This window comes from Cynara cardunculus (genome assembly GCF_001531365.2).
Source record: "Cynara cardunculus var. scolymus isolate 2C chromosome LG 5, CcrdV1, whole genome shotgun sequence".
NCBI lineage: Eukaryota > Viridiplantae > Streptophyta > Magnoliopsida > Asterales > Asteraceae > Cynara > Cynara cardunculus.
In genome coordinates this window covers 26629759-26642862 of record NC_037532.1, presented here as the reverse complement: position 1 = coordinate 26642862, position 13104 = coordinate 26629759, and positions in this window count along the sequence as shown.

Genomic DNA, 13104 nt, shown 5'->3' with positions numbered 1-13104 from the left:
TACCCCCAAAGGTTGAGGAATCAAAAAGAGGAACTGCAATTTAAGAAATTCTTGGATGTGTTTAAAGAATTGCACATCAACATCCCGCTTGTTGAGGCAATTGAGCAGATGCCTAGTTATGCCAAGTTTTTGAAAGACATCCTAAGCAAGAAGAAGAAGTTGAGTGAGTATGAGACTGTAGCCCTAACCGAAGGATGTAGTACGCTTTTGACCAATTGAATACCCCCTAAGCTAAAAGATCCAGGGAGTTTTACCATTCCTTGTTCAATAGGAAGGAAGGAGATAGAGAAAGCCCTATGTGACTTAGGAGCTAGTATTAATCTCATGCCCTTGTCTGTTTTCAACACCTTAGGCATAGGAGAAGCTAGACCAACCACTGTCACACTCCAATTGGCCAATAAGTCCATAGCATATCCTAAGGGGAAAATTGAAGATGTTTTGGTACAAGTTGACAAGTTTATATTTCCAGCGGACTTTATCATTCTAGATTTTGAGGCAGATAAGGATATTCCTATTATCTTAGGAAGACCATTTCTAGCCACCGGAAGAACTTTGATAGACGTCCAAAAAGGAGAATTGACCATGAGACTCCAGACCAAAAAGTCACCTTTAACGTCTTCAACTCTCTAAAGTACCCTGATTACTTGGAAGAGTGTTCAAGAATAACTGAGATAGAGGAAAAGTGTTTGGAAGAGGAAATTCACAAGAACCTTAAGTTGGAAGGAGAGTATGATGAGGAAATAGAAGAAGAAAGTATTGAGGAGATAGAGGAATTAGGAATTGATGTTGTCCCAGTGGATGCTGCAGCATTTGAGCTGCTGGAAAATAATGAGCAAAAAGACTTCACCCCGTCCATAGAATCACCACCTGATTTGGAGTTGAAACAACTCCCATCCCATCTAAAGTATGCTTTTCTAGGAGAAGAAGGCAAATTGCCTGTCATTATCTCATCTACCCTAGAATCGCATCAAGAAAAGAAACTTGTGGACATGTTGAAATTGCATAAGAAAGCCTTAGGATGAACCATTGCTGACCTAAAAGGGATTAGTCCCTCTATTTGTCAACACAATATTATCCTAGAAGATAGAAATTTCACTTCCATAGAACCCCAACGGAGGCTAAACCCTGTCATGAAAGAGGTAGTCAAAAAGGAGATTTTAAAATGGTTAGATGCTGGAATCATTTTTCCGATTGCCAGTAGTTCTTGGGTTAGTCCGRTCCAATGTGTTCCWAAAAARGGAGGGTTCACAGTCRTCACGAATGAAAAAAATGAACTTATCCCTACTAGAGTTGTCTCTGGTTGGAGAATATGCATGGACTATAGGAGACTAAACAAGGCTACCCAAAAAGACCATTTTCCACTACCTTTCATTGACCAAATGTTAGACAGATTAGCCAGAAAGGAGTTCTATTGTTTCGTGGATGGTTATTCAGGGTACAATCAAATAGCCATTTCTCCGGAAGACCAAGAGAAAACCACCTTTACTTGTCCCTATGGCACCTTTGYTTTCAGAAGAATGCCATTTGGACTTTGTAATGCTCCAGCCACCTTTCAAAGGTGTATGATGTCCATCTTTTCTGATATGCTTGAAAAATCCATTGAAATATTTATGGATGATTTTTTTGTGTATGGTTCATCATTTGACAATTGTTTAAATAATTTGAAAAAGAGCTTGGAAAGGTGTGAGGAAACAGACTTGGTCCTTAATTGGGAGAAATGTCATTTCATGGTCAAAGAAGGAATTGTTCTTGGACACTTGATTTCAAAAAGAGGGGTTGAGGTAGATAAGGCAAAGCTTGAGGTAATTGAAAAACTACCTGAACCAACCACGGTTAAGGGAATCAGAAGCTTTTTGGGTCATGCCGGTTTTTATAGAAGGTTTATCAAAGATTTTTCGAATATTTCAAAACCTCTTTGTTTACTCCTCCATCATGACCAAAAATTCAATTTTAATGATGAATGCAGAAATGCATTCAAAACTTTGAAAAAAGCTTTGGTTACCGCACCTGTGGTAGTTGGCCCGGATTGGAACAAACCTTTTGAGATCATGTGCGACGCTAGTGATTGGGCGGTAGGTGCTGTACTAGGACAAAGGAAAGACAAGGTGTTTCATTCAATCTATTACGCAAGTAAGATTTTGAATGAAGCACAAATTAATTATACCACAACTGAGAAAGAATTATTGGCCATAGTTTTCGCTTTTGAGAGATTTAGGTCCTACTTGATGGGAACAAAAGTCATTGTGCATACTGATCACTCAGCCATCAAGTACTTAATTTCAAAGAAAGATGCAAAACCAAGGTTGATAAGATGGGTGCTTTTATTGCAAGAGTTTGACTTAGAGATTMTGGATAGAAAGRGGGTAGAGAATCAAGTASCGGACCATTTGTCTAGRTTRGAAGAGCCCGAGAGARGAGGAATAGACATTAGTGATACTTTTCCCGATGAAAGAATCCTCTTGATTGACCAACCAAAARCRCCTTGGTTTGCGGATATAGCTAATTTCTTGGCCTGTGGAATAAAACCCTCTGATTACACARGCCACATGTTGAAAAAATTCTTTCATGATGCTAAGTCTTACCTGTGGGATGAACCATTTTTGTTTAGGCTTGGTGCAGATCAGATTTTGAGAAGATGCGTGCCCGAATCTGAAGTGGCAGCCATCCTACAACAATGCCATCATGCACCATACRGAGGCCATTTCRGAGGCCAAAGAACTGCAACCAAAGTTTTACAGTCCGGTTTTTATTGGCCAACCATTTTTAARGATTCCCACAACTTTGCACAAAGGTGCAACGAGTGTCAACGAAGTGGCTCCATTTCCAAAAGGAATGAAATGCCATTAAACGGGATACTCGAAGTTGAATTATTTGATGTWTGGGGAATAGACTTTATGGGTCCTTTCCCTCCATCAAATAATTGCCAATATATTCTCGTAGCTGTTGACTACGTTTCCAAATGGGTGGAGGCTATGGCATGTGTGTCAAATGATGCAAAAACTGTGGTTAAGTTCCTTCAAAAACAGATTTTCACACGTTTCGGTACCCCTAGGGCACTAATTAGTGACGAGGGTACTCACTTTGTGAACAATTTATTAAAAGGAGTYCTTGAAAAATACAATGTCAACCACATAATTGCCACGGCCTATCACCCACAAACTAATGGTTTGGCAGAGCTCTCTAATAGGGAAATCAAAAGCATTTTGGAAAAAGTGGTCAAACCAAATAGGAAAGACTGGGCATTTAAATTAGACGACGCTTTGTGGGCCTACCGAACCGCTTTCAAAACACCAATCGGTATGTCCCCATATAAGCTTGTCTATGGAAAAGCATGTCATTTGCCCTTAGAACTTGAGCACAAAGCTTATTGGGCTATCAAAGAGCTCAATATGTCTTTGGATGATGCCGGAAAGAAAAGAAAGTTTCAACTTTGTGAAATAGAAGAGTAAAGACAAATGTCTTATGAAAATGCCAAACTTTATAAAGAAAAGACAAAAAAATGGCATGATAATAGGATCCAACACCGGGAGTTGAAAGAAGGTCAAAAGGTCCTCTTATTTAACTCTAGGTTGAAACTATTCCCGAGAAAGCTCAAGTGTAGGTGGTCCGGACCCTTTGTTATTCATAAAGTTTACCCTTATGGAGCGGTTGACCTCATTAATCCGGAGGACAACACGGTGTTTAAAGTGAATGGGCAGCGAGTTAAGGTATTTCATGATTCTGTAGCGTTCCCAGAGCATTGCTCTGAGAATTGGGCTATACCTTAGGATTGAAGGTGTTTTTGGACTTTTTCAAGTCCAAATCTGTTTGTAAATACTTTCCCTCTTTTCTTTTATGTTTTAAAGCTTTTATGTTTTATAAAGTTTGGTCTTGTGTAGATTGGTTTGTAAAGAATCTTTCAGGGGAAGATTGATGTTCTGCCAATGCTACAGCATTCTGAGGCTCACATGTGAAAATTTTCAGCATCTTTGGAGGAAGTCAGGAGAGTACACAGTGACCTCATCCCTACATCACTACAGTCTTTGTCAGCCCCTTTTTACAGATTGTGTTCCCCATGCTCCCCTAACCCACTCCATCACAATAAATGTTTATCCTTAGGATAAACAAATTTTTGACAACTTGCTAAACCATCAAGTACAAGAGATTAGAAAGTTTAGGGAAGAAAGGACTCTTTCTCTTCCCCATAACCACTTACCATCACCGCCTGCTTCCTTCACCCATCACCCGCCGATTTTTCTTTCAAATCACCAAAACCACTCTCCATTAACCACAAACCCACTCTCCATAAACCATTACCCACTCTCAATTAAAACTACCCTCACTAATACCACTCTCATTAACCCACTGTCTCCATTCACTTCTCTTCACTCGACAACAACCATGGCCCGTATGAAACGAACCGTCGCTCGAAACCCTCCACAGCCGGTCCGGCGAAGTAACCGCCGGCGGGCTTGCGCCTCCGCCTCACGACCGACTGGAGAACCTGAGATGGTGGACCTTGTCGCCGATGGCTCGTCCTTGTCATCTCCTCCCTCGTCACCGTCGCCACCACGACCACCGATTGTGACCCCTCTCATCACCGACTGCTCACCTCCATGGGCGAGACACATGCCTCGCCGACCTCCATCGCCATCTCCGCCTTCAATCGACGACCCTCTTTCGCCTCCTCCACCGTCCACTATTGAGCCACCGTCACCACTAGCAAGGATGATCGACATCAACCAACCGCCACCATCATCGCCACCAACAGTTTCGAGCCCTAATTTGGGCAATGAGGTAAACCCTATTTCATGACTTCATGAACTGATTGAGGGAGTAACGACCTTCGATTCTTCTGAGTACGAGCTGTTTATTCCACCATGCTCTCCATCCACTGTGTTGAGTCCTCCAAAAATTTTCTTTCTTACATGGTATGATCACCCCTGCACACAAATGCCCACTGTTTTGACCGATCCCATACCCCACACTGGTGAGGATGAATCGGTTGGGCTTGAGGACATTGAATTGAATGAAATGGAAGAGTATATTAGTACACCACATAGTGAGCATGATAATGAGCCTGGTAGAGAACCTGATGAAGAAACTGTTGTAGAACCTGATTTAGAGGCTGATGTGAGAAATTTGACCTCAATCCCTACTAGAAAAAGGAAGGGATTGGGACGGATTTTTGCTACAAGATAGAAGGCCGTGCATAGTCAGCCTCTCAAAAAGAGGCTAAGACGAACACCACCGTCTGTCCAGCTTATACACACTGTCTTTACGCCTCGAAAATCACCTCGCACGGCCACGGTTAGGCCTGAGGACACAGCCGGTCCTTCTCGGGTGCGAGCCACATGTAGCATGTCAAACACTCGGCCTATTCCTAGGATACAGATGCAGTTTAATGGGTTTAGTACTGAGGTTGCACAGCTAAAATATGCAAAGATTAAGAACAAAAAGATATTGTCGGATAAAGGGTTCGACAGGAGGAGTTTTGATGAATTTAGTTTCATACGAGATGTAATCAATAGGCAGGGATGGCAGACACTGTGTGAAGTAAAGAGTTCTTTTAATTTATCTTTAATTAGAGAATTTTACGCTGAGGCTTGTGTTTTTAGCACCACTAAGATCAAGGTCCAGGGTGTTCGTGTGAGCATTTAGGCCAACGCTTTTAATAAGCTTTTAGGCCTGTCACCCCCGGCCGAAACAGATTTTGAGAGGCTCTCTCAATCGGCCTCATTTGCCCAACTGGAGGAAATCGGTAGTGAACTTAGGAAGGTCGGATCAGGATGAAATACACACAGTAACTACATGTTACGGACCTATAGGGCTTCAAATTTAAAGCTCGATGCTAATGTTTGGATGAATTTCATTCGATATTCTCTCAACCCGACTACTCACGATAGCTCCATTTCGGTTGAGAGGATCATTCTGTTGTACTCTGTGGTTACGGGTAAAACGATCAATGTGGGGGATGTTGTGGAAAAGGCCATTCTTTATTGCTCCAAAAGGAGACATGGGAAGCTCTTTTTCCCAGGCCTGATTCACAAGTTACTTATGCAAGCGGGTGTTCCGGAATACACTGATGACTTAATCATTAAGGAGTGTGAGGAAAAGTGGACAATAGATATGAAGGCTGTTTCAAGACTTCGTGAGAGGAGTGAGAGAGGAAGGGAACTGCCTGATATGACTAGAGCTATGGAAGAGCTCTTAGAACAAAGTAGAAGTATGATGGATTTCTTGATAGAGCAGCGGACCGAGATGGTAGAAAGGTTAGAGACCATGCAGTCTGATTTGACGAATAGGATGAAAGCAAGTGAGAGGAAAATGAAGAAGCGGTTTGAGAAGTTGAAAGAAGACTTGGAGAATGGGGTAGCTGACAAGATCAAGAGAATGCAGAAAAAGCTGAATCGTTACAAGGCGGAGACCGAAAGACTGAGGACACAGATTGCATCCGTGGCTGCCCGGAGCACACAGCCTACTCTTCCGGAGTAGGACAGGTTCTACCACCCTACTTTAGCTTCATATTTTAATTTTTTGAGTCGGGAATAGTTTTCTATAATTTATAGTCTTATTTTTACGCATGATCATTTCACTTGAGAACTGTTAACACATGAGATCATAGCCTGAATAATTTTAGTGATTGTTTATCATTTGATCAAGGTACTTTGTTTTTGACTAGAACTAGCAAAACCCTTTTTGGAAAAACACTTTGATCACATAATCACCATGAGGAAATGAGATAGGCCATCTTTTCTATACTCATGCTAGCCACTTGCACCCTTTAAACACCATTTACCCCACATAACGCCAATGAGGACTTTGTCATATTCAAGTTTGGGGGAGGAGTTTACACAAGGACACAAAGTCAATACAAAAGAGCAAAGCTCTAAATTGGCTCCTTATCACACAAAGGGTACTAAAAACACAACAAAAGTCCCATAGGGGCTATGTGTTTTAGAAAATGTTATGAAATGGCACAACAAAAGTCCCATAGGGGCTATGTGCACACTCCAAGCAAAAGAGGCCAAAAGGCCCAAAAATTTGAAAATTTTGTGTGTGGAGTACATAAGCGAAAAAGGCTATGAGAGAAAAGATACGCCAATGAGAGAAAACCCTATAAGCCCTATTCATCCTAAAGTGGTGACTGTGTTTGAACTCAACAAAGAAAAGGGAATGCTAGCCTATGGTTCATGCAAAGAACTTAGTTTTGATTGACACTTCTTAGATTTATGAAAGGCTATGAACATTATGTTGCTATAACTCTCTTTGGGAAGGCACTTAATGCCTTGATCATGCATTTTAGTTTATATTGAGTCTTTATATTTGTCTTTTGGTTGCTTGGGGACAAGCAACGGTTTAAGTTTGGGGGTATGATATGTGTTGAGAATTTAACACATAACGCACTCTTTTTGCGTCGTTTTAGTTATTTTAATTTCTTTTCATTCCCACTTTGAGTCCTTTTCATTCATTTCTTTATACTTTTGTTATTATGAAGCTAAATGTTGTGGTTGACTTGATGGTATATGTAAATGATGCTAATTGGGAGTTTTTGTGAAAACAACAAATGCTACAGCATTGGTACAGCATTGGTACAGCGTTGACCTGAGTCTTACACGACTTTTTGGAGGGCTTAATGAACAAGACGTTGACTTTTTGAAGATGGAAGATAGCTGGAAATTGTTGGATTTTTAGTGGAAAAATCAGATTTACTCTTTAGTTAAGCTTATGTACTTTTTAGTTAGACTTTGGTTGTGGGTTGTACTTGCTAGTTAAACTTTTGTTGTATTGTAACTAGTGTTGGTAAACTTAGCCTCCAAGCTTAGTTATTTTGTCTTTTTGTGCCCATTTTGGGTATAAATAGGAGGCTAGGGTTACTTTCTAAGATATACTTTAATCCATCATCCTTTGGATTCTCTCTAATCCTCCATCTCTTTTCTTTCTCCCAACTTTTCTTTCTTTTCTTTTAAACCCTCTCCTAGGGTGTTCTTCAAGTTCTTTAAGATTTCAAGTTCATCTTCATCTTTTTCTTTATTTTACTTTCTTGTCTTTTATTTTCCGTCTTTTATTTTCTTGTCTTTACATTTCCGCCATTTATTTTTCGCTATTTACATTCTCGTCATTTACATTCYYGTCATTTATTTTATCGTCATTTACATTTCCGTCATTTATTTTATCGTTATTTACTTTACGCAATTTACGTTTATGTCTTTATTTTTCGCCATTTATTTTTTACTTTCCGTTATGAGTAGCTAAGCTTTTATAGCTTGGGTGTGAGACGGAAAGGTGAGATTTTCAAACCGAACGAAAGTAGCTAAGTGTTTTCGAAAACGACGTTCCATTGTTTCATTCGAGTTTGTATAAAACCAAGCACACTTCTTGACGGGTTGATCACTTGAAAGTGTTAAAGTGTGATGGACTTAGAGATAGCCATCATTAAGCACGTCAACTTGGATGACATAAGAGGTAGACTTGAGAAAGTTGCCCACAAGGAGACTTGTCATTTATGTTTTTCAAAACGTAACTCCCGACGGGTTGGTCACTTGTCAAAAGTGTCAAAGTGTGATATATTCAGAGATGAAATATCAAGAACACGCCAACTCGAATGATATGGGAATCGACTCGAGAGAGTGATTTTTAACAAAGAGATTTGTTTATCCATATATTTTGAAAACACCATTGTGTCACTATCCCCGGTCCGGACACCACATAGATATATGGGTGGAAAGCTATAAGATAGTGAAATGGTGAAGTCCGAAAGGAATGCCTTCAAAATAGATGGTGGAACTTAGTTTCGAAACACTACTTGTTGTAGCATTCCTTTGGCATTGCTACAGCATTGGCTGCTGGAATTTATGTTTGGATCTCACCTTAAGTCTTACACCCTTGCTTCTTTTATATATATTCTATTCTATTTTGGATCACCTTAAAATCAATCAAAAGTCTTCAAAATCGCCATCTGAAATCATCTCTTTCATTGGACTCTAATCTAACTTTGGCTACAATCTTTATGGACGATAATCCGGTACTTGTACCACTTTATTACTTGGAAAGACGACGTTGGGCCGTATTGTATACTTGCTTTATGGCCTAATTTCATTAGTCTAAAGGTGTGAAATATAACCGACCAGTTTTCTAAGTTAAAAAACATAAATCCAACACAGTTTACTTACGTAACATATATCCATGTTTCTATGTTGCCTAAGGTAAAAAATTATAAATTAATCCCAATTTACTTAGGCAACATATATTCTTGTTGGAGAGTACTAGAAACATGTAACAAACACACGTTACCCTGAGGGTTGTATTGCAGAACGGTACCTCATGCATGAGTGTGTGACATTCATGAATCTTTATTTGAATACCGTATCGGTCGTACATAACAACACTTTGATGTCAAATTCATCTCGATGGAGCCTCTCACTCGTGTCTGATTATGTTATCCCGAATAGTCGCCTCTGGAATGCCACTTTGACTAGAGAAGAAATGGTCACAGCTCGTTGGCTGGTTATTCTTAATTGTACTGAAGCACAACCAGATATTGATAAGTTCAATGAACTTTATGCAATACACTACTCGAAAGGTCGCTTCGAGCATCATATTGCGACATTCCATCAGACTTTTAAAACTTGGATTATATATTTTATAATGTTTGAATACTTTTAAAACATGGGTTATAATTTTTCTTTCTGACCACTCATATCGCTACATTCCAGCCGTACACACCACCATCGTCGCCCCCTCCAGCCGTCGTCTTCCTCCTTCAAACCGTACACTAGCCACTGCCATCGAGAACCAACCGCTCCATCGATCTCTCCATCGCTTATCCAGGTTCTATTCTTTTAAGGTATAGCTCCAACCTACACTTCTACATGCATACCAACTGCTTCTTATCAGTTCCAATTTAGGGCATATCAGTTTGGATTATATAATACATCTAGCTTTTTAAATGTTATCATAAGTTTCTTTTACAGAGATGAAATTAGAATGGTTGATCCATAATACAATCTGAAACAACATTGTATCGCTGCTTTAACTTGACATTTGGTCTTGGTTGACCAATATTCATTCATTTCGACACTTATGTTACTCTTCCCACCAGGATCACCTATATATTGTGAGATTGCTATACGTCTCGATAACCAGACATGATATAGCATTTTCTTTTTCCAGATTTGCTGCACTATTTGAAGCAATAACCTGGTAACGGGGTTCAAGATCTTAATTTTGTTATAGATGTAGAAGTGATTGATTTCTATAATTGCTTGTTAGAGCTTGCTTAGGCTTACTTAAAAACAAATATATTGTGGTTTGTAGTTTATACTATTGGCATTAAAATGAATGTGAGTCACAAACTCATATGGGTTTATAAATTTGGACAACACACAAGGGGGGTTATTTTCAAGTTAGATCTTCTTTGCCATGCCTTTTCTTCAGTTTGCTACCTTTTCTGCTTGTTTTTCATTCTCTAAAGTTGCAAGTTAGAGTAACAAGGAGTAACAAGATTAGTGATACCACTGTACCAACATTGTTTCACACAATTGGTCACATTTCTGCTTGTGTTTCATTCTCTAAAGTTGTTGTTTCTTTCACTCATTGTTATCAAATCTGTTTGGTAACTGCCTTACTCCTTGTGTTGAAAAGGTAAAGTGTGACCTCAAAGATTGGACACTGGATTACAAATTACAATTCATTAATCTGTTTCTGTTTAAGCATATGGTAACTGCCTTACAAATTAGAATTCGTTAATATGTTTCTCAATTTTTGCTCCTATTTCTCATTTTCTGCTTCTCAGTTTTTGTTTCTCAGTTAAATACCCTTTAGAAAACAAAAACAGAAACATATATGTTTCATTAATCTGTTTCTGTTTCTCAGTTTCTGTTCTTTTAGGTAAACAATCTGTTTGGTGCTTGGCCTACTATATGCATAATATATTGATTTATTGAAGCTTCAAATACCCTTGAGAAATAGAAACAAATCATGCTAACCAGCAGCTCTTTGGGACAGATCATGCTTACAGTTATATGCATATATAGTTACAACCATATTCATGATATCTATCTTTCTTAGTGTCTTACATGTGGCCCATATGAAAGCTGTAATACTGTTGTTGTTGGAGCACTTTTAGGGCATCTTGATTAGTTACTACATAAAACTACACTCGGACACAAAATAGGATTAGACATAGAGCATCTTAATTTGTTGAGGAAGAGATTGAGAAGATTAAGAACGTTTCTGATGGCACTGCAGAATCTGTCGGGTCTTCAATTCGTTGCCCAATCAAAAAAGAAATATTAATCATCGAACAAATTGTTGCTCCATCGGTAGGAACGGTTTTTCGAGGTATGGATAGATTGGTAGTTCGACCTGCGCAGATGAGATGACCGCCAAAGGGATTCTCTAAGCCGGTATCTTCAGTTGACGAGGAAGATTTGCGGCGATAACTTGCCGAGTGCGATGAGGAGATTCACTTGCTAAAAGAGGGACAAAATGAGGCAAAAAAGGAAGCCTCCGAGCAAAGAAAGATGATACAACCGTTGATGAGTATGTTGGGTGCTAGTGATTCAAACTCTAACTCAACAACCCCGACCTCTCATGCTTTAGGTTAAGTTTTTAATTTTATGTTATTGAACTTGTTGCCTACTTTTAGACTTATTTAGGAAAAATATTATCTTTCAATTATTGAACTTATTAATTTTGTTTGGTTATAAAAGTTGTTTGTATAAAACATTTGGTTGCTTGTTTGTGGAAAACATGTTTGTTTGCTTGTTTATGAGATTCATTTGTAGAAAGTGTGCAAGAAAAAAACTACATCATGGAACACAAAAATCTTAGCCAACAATTAAACAACATAAATGTTGCCTAAAATAAATATTATATTATTTTAATTACAGTTCAAAGGCAACATATCTAAATAGAATATGTTGTCTATGCTGATATCTAAGGCAACATATTTAGTTAGAGTATGTTGTCTAAGCTGATATCTAAGGCAACATATGCAGATAGATTATGTTGTCTAAGATGATATATAAGGCAATATATGCAGATAGATTATGTTGTCTAAGATGATACCTTACGCAACATATGCAGATAGAGTATGTTGTCTAAATTGATACCTTACGCAACATATGTTTTTTACTTAGGCAACATAACTTTTTGCGTGTTACCTACGAAGTCTGCTTAGGCAACATATTATGTTTGCATATGTTGCCTTGGTTCTTATGCAACATTGAGAAGGCAACACTGCTTAGGCAACACGGGTTTGTTGCCTAAGCCTTACGCAACATATAAACCCGTCTTAGGCAACATTTTTCATTTGTTGGCTAAGTGGCATATTGAGGTAGTGGCAGGTGGGGGTTGGGTGGTCGGAGGAAGTTACTGTGGTGGTGGAGTGGCTAGGGGAAGCTGCAAGCGATGGTGGTGTGGCCAAAGGAAGTTGTAGGTGGCGGTGTGATTGTTGGGAACTGGAGGCGATGGTGGTTGTGGCCGGGAATGGAGCTACAGGTGGTGATGTTGGGAAAGCTTAGGAATATATAATATGTATGAGTGTGTGTATGTGTGTGTGTGTATATATATATATATGTATATAGCTTAGTTCAAATGTTAACCCAAATTATTGTGTTAACTTTATAAACCTTTAGACCAATCACAATCCATCTTAGTATTAAGTTATTCACTATCTAAGAATTTAATGTTAAGGGTATATGAGTAATTGTTTTTGTAACTCCTATATTATTAACTAGGAGTTACAAGATCCATTTTTTAATTTTGATCTTCCATTTTTAATATCTATAAATTTGTGATTAATGGAGTAGATCCGCTAGTAAAGTGTTTGTTATTGTTCAAACAATTATGAATAAAGACATTGGAAAACAACACGACAACATTGAAAATGTTAAAATTGTTTATGGTGACAGTCGGAGTTCGAGATCGAGAAGTGAAGTAAATAATCAAAGCGAGTGTTTTGGTAATCACAAATTGACATATATGACATAAATTAACTTGTATACACCCATATGAACACATATTGACATATATGAACACTTGTGGCAATTATGAACACAAATTGAATATAAATGAACACTTGTGTCAATTATGAACACAAATTGAACATATATGAACACT